Below are 5220 nucleotides of genomic sequence, written 5' to 3'. Positions count from 1 at the left end.
CCATGCTAACTTCTCGGTCTTTTTCTGGCGTGCCTCTCTTCGCCCACAAGAAACCTTCTCTTAAAATAGACACTCATTTAGTTATATGGTATTGGAAAAGTGAATCCATAAATTCTCATAGTGCTTGAAATAAGGCAGGGTGAGAATGATCACAGTAATGGAAGAGTAACATTCTTTTCCTAATGAGGGTGGTTTATTTTTAGAGTGCCTTCTGATATATATATACATATATATACATTATATATGTATATACATATACATATATCTATTTTCAGTATATCTATATATATGTGTGTATATATATATATATATATATATATATATATATATATATATATATATATACATACATACATATATGAATATAAATTTACGTGCTCATACTCTCAATATTTCACTCAATGTAATGAAACAGTTAAAGGAGAACTGCTACTGTTACATAATATCATTTTCAGGATGTTCAGCAACTAGCGAGTGTGACAGTTTGGGAGGTAGTTGCGTGGCCACCGGTAGCTGCAGCGGAATTAGCTATGACGCTTGCGGCTCAGGGTGCACCTGCTGTATTCCTGGTGAGTGCCTTTCCTTAACCAATGCTTCAAGTCAATACCTGTTCGAAAGTTGGTCTTTCTAGCTGAAGAATCACTGATAAAGTCGGCGATCCAGAAATATGCCCTCTAAGCCTTCATGCAACAAAAGTTGCATCAGGACAACAAAGATTTTCCCTTAACTGGAGAGTTTCAGCTATGTTTCTTCTCTCTCACCGTTTTTGGTACAATTGTAAATGGATGTTTGAAGCAGACTAAAATACTGCATGTAATGCACAAGCTCTCTCCCTTGTGCTTATAAAAGCTGAAATCATTTTCTCAAAACTGACAAATGTATTTATTATATATATGCATATATATATTTATTATGTATATGCATGTGTTATTCATATTTATATATATATATATATATATATATATATATATATATATATATATATATATATATATATATTTAAATAATGCATATATATATTTAAATAATGCATATATATATATATATATATATATATATATATATATATATTTACATATATGCATATATATATACATATATATATATACACATATATATATATATATACACGTACATGCATATACTGTATATATATACCTGTATATGTATATCATGTAATATCTCGTCATCTTTCCAGATAATGGTACTTGTGCCGCGTTACAGTATTGTGCGGATTTGGCCGGGGTATGCATCCATCTTGACGACTCGAGCAAGTGCCCAGGCGTTCTCTACCCCTATTACTGCCTTGGAACCGACTGTACCTGTTGCTTGTATAGTGAGTAAATCTTCAGTCGGAATCTTTGATGTAAAAATTTGTTGCGGAGAATTATCCATTGACTACTCGCAGTGCAAATTTCTAACTCGCATCGGGATCGAACCCGGGACTCAAATGGAAGGAGTGGATCGGGAAGTTGGGTAAAACTCTCCGGTGTGCAGATGGTAACCTGTTCGAGTAATGGCCCAGGTACAGAAGTACTTAGATTTCAACTTCTTTCAAGGCTTCTTCCTGCGAGTCAGTCGGCAGTTCCCTTGCCTTTCATTTGAGAATCCTGAGTTCGTTCCCAAAGTGAGCTGGAAGTTTGTTTCTAGTACTATTACACAAGCGAGTGTGCGTCTTGTATTTCCACCTTCAATAAAGTCTAGGAAGTTGGGGGGCGGATAGTAACCCTGCCTTTTGTGTTGAGTTAGTATAGGAAGTGGTGTGTATCACCTCTTTCGAGCCACCCATTCCAAGCGGAAGTATCATGTGGCCCCCTAGCAAAATGGGCCCCTCTTATTCAACTCACTCTTTTCGATTTAGCGTTTTCCTCCTTCCCAAATCCTCAGCAATCTGTGCCTCGCCAGTATTTCTGCTCGTCCTCAAGTCCTTAGGAATCTCGCATCTTTAAAGAGCGGCAAGCCGCCTGCATAGCAGCTAATTCCTGTGCCATAGATTTTGACTGTTTAATCTGACTCTTTAAACTTTCCTCCCCTGAAAAGACAGGTCTGTGGATTCTGTTAACGGTGTGATATATATATATATATATATATATATATATATATATATATATATATATATATATATATATATATATATATATATATATATATATATATATATATCAGGGGGTAGTGTGACCAGTTTCGACTTTATTTCCAAGCCAATGACGCCAGTGGCTTGGAAATAAAGTCGAAACCGGTCAGAACCTACACCCCGTGTCTTATTTTTCACCTGTGGTAATGTTTGATGAACGAGTCACGTTCTAAAATAATTATAATCATATATATATAAATATATATATATATATATATATATATATATATATATATATATATATATATATATATATATATATATATATATATATATATATATATATATATATATATATATAAAATGTGTGTTGTTGGGTAACTGCTTGTAATCTGTTGTTCCAGATCAAGTTATGAACCGATCATCAGTAATTTGTACTGTAATATATATATATATATATATATATATATATATATATATATATATATATATATATATATATATATATATATATATCTTCATTCTGTAATGTAAGAGCATGAAGTTAATAATTCACGTGACAACTTTGAAACAACAACACTGACAAACACTTGTCTTCCTTCAACGACCAAAGGTTGCCCTACGACGTACGACTGCACAGCTGCTGGGGGCTACTGCTTCCGAACAGACGGTCCCTACGTGTGCGAAGGAGATGTCTTGGACTTATGCTACTTTGGTGTCTGTAAATGTTGTGTGAATCCTCAATGCCCCCCTCACGGTCATGGTCAAGGTAACGGTCAGGGTCAGGGTAATGGAAAGGCTAAAAGTCAGGGTATTGGTCACGCTTATGGTTATGGTCGGGGTTTTGGCCACGAAGTAGGAACATTTGCTCAAGCCTCTGCTTCTGGCAACAAAAGAGACAGACGTGCCGCTTGGGCCCGTGTCTTTGGTAGCCTTACAGGAGGAAGTCCCGTTCAAGCCCTTGCTCCTGCTGACGACGCAGTAGGAAGTCCTGCTCAAGGCCCTTGGCAACAGTAGCAGTAATGGTAAGAAAATTTCTGATTTTCTTGATGTTTGTTATGAGAGGGACCTCTGTGATTTAAAAGAGACTGTTTAGCCACACCACTAAATACTCTAAGCTGTTCACCAGTGACTGCATAGGCTTCTATTTTTCATACTCTGCATCTTAACACTTCCCCCAGGTTTAACTCCCACTCCTCACCCATCCCTCCTCCTTTTCCTTGTTCTGTTAGGCCTCGACATTTCATAACACTAGTTTATTCATCTTATCATGAGACCATTTCTTCTCACTGCTATGCATTTAGGATCCCCTCTTCGATCGTTACCATTTGTGCATGACGTATGTAATTGCTTTTGTTGTTATTACTGTTCTTTTTAGTCTTTTTTTTTTCACCCCCCTTTTTGACTGATTTCGATCAGACTTGATAGGTAAATATCGCCTGCTCACAATATGAAAATCCTCCCAAGAGGTTAATCAAAGTAACATGGTGATAGATGCTGCGTATTTTTAAGAAAAATACCTAAATTTTTCTTGTTCCAGAAGTCATGTTTTTGAAGCCTATGGTCTTATCTTTTTCAGGAAACGTCCAAGAATCTCCAGGAGCAGCTTCAGCTCCATCGGTAAAAGATTAACCTTTGCAACCAGAGGAAAGAAAACGGACGTTGTCCCCTACTAGTGGTCCAAGGCTACTCTAAGATGAGGAAGATTGAGTCATTAAGAATCATAATTTGATTAAAAACACTCTTTTCATAATCATAAATTTTAAACTCTTGTGAAATATTAAGCTGTAAATCATTCTGCAAATAAAAAGCAAGCATTGTACCTCCTTATGATTTCATTCCTACTCTTGTACTTGAAGTGTTAAAAGGCATCTCTATTCAGGTTAATTTATACTAGTTTTTTTTTTTTTTTTTTTTACATAATTTGGTGTTCCCATGTACACATGAGAATAATTATAAAGAATACTGTTGATCACTGAAGTCACAGAAAAAATTGGACAATTCAAGGGCTATCCCAGCTGAAACCAGTCCAGTTACAAAACAGAAGTGAACTGGAAATTCTGTCCAAGATATTTTTCCATCATTACGGAACATTTTACGTATCCAAAGTTCTTGATACAAAGCAGGCTGTCCTTTTGCGACAGCACTGACAGAAGTCAAAATAAGAAATACGACTAATGGTACCAATGTATCTTATTCAGTGCTAAGGTGTTCAAGAACTTCATCAAGATCACAGTACTATCTTTAGTCAAGTACATCCAAGATTTGAACAAACCATTAAAAGCAGGTTGTTCCTTTACTGAATAATGTAACTGGGCATCTGTCTAGTATCCTGGGTTGTGGAATCTCCCAATTACCTGCGTTGGTTTTCACTGGGATTCATTATCACACACACGCACGCACACAACAACACCAGGCCAAGCAGCGTCAAACTCCCTGCGCTAACTTTTCCAAAGTATTTTCCGGTAATAAAAACACATTCTTAGTGTTTGCTCTTTTTACACCAACCTTTCATACTCCCGTTCTTTCCACAAGAACAAACCGTCTCACAACACACTTGTCATCCTCCTAGAGCGCATCAGTATAAGATGGAAAACCCAACCGAACTACAAATAAAATGAGGACCTTGTCAACATGAATATCAGAATTTCATATGAAATGAGAGACTTGATAATGTCACTGACGTTGTTGTGTATATATATATATATATATATATATATATATATATATATATATATATATATATATATATATATATATATATATATATATATATATATATATATATATATATATATATATATATATATATATATATATATATATATATATATATATATATATATATATATATATATATATATCCTGAGCTAAGTGTGAATTGTGATCAGAAAAACACACTCAAGTCAAAAGTTTTACTCATCCGTTTATCCCGGTTCATATTGGCGAAAGCGAGAGAGAGGTCATTCCATGTGCGTTCTAGTGCACGTAGAGCAGTGGTTCTTAACCCTTTTGGTGCCACGCCCCCTCTAAGAGTTGGTCCTTCCCTCCACGCCCCCCCTTGCATCTATGAAAATAAGAAGAGAAAGAGAAGGGGTACTTTTATTCTTTTGGGAATGAATTAGTGAGATACTTGACACTGCTTC

At 35.5% G+C, this 5220-nt stretch overlaps 1 long non-coding RNA gene across 1 annotated transcript; it reads left to right on the top strand.

Annotated features, from left to right (window-relative positions):
* The first annotated feature begins 434 nt into the window (after nt 1-434).
* LOC136833870 (uncharacterized) lies at nt 435-3894 on the top strand. Its single transcript, XR_010851603.1, has 4 exons — nt 435-569; nt 1199-1336; nt 2688-3099; nt 3654-3894. It is a non-coding gene; the product is annotated as an uncharacterized lncRNA (long non-coding RNA).
* The last annotated feature ends 1326 nt before the right edge of the window (nt 3895-5220 follow it).

This window comes from Macrobrachium rosenbergii, chromosome 52 (genome assembly GCF_040412425.1).
Source record: "Macrobrachium rosenbergii isolate ZJJX-2024 chromosome 52, ASM4041242v1, whole genome shotgun sequence".
Classification (NCBI taxonomy): Eukaryota; Metazoa; Arthropoda; class Malacostraca; order Decapoda; family Palaemonidae; genus Macrobrachium; species Macrobrachium rosenbergii.
This window is presented reverse-complemented; position numbering and strand designations above follow the sequence as displayed.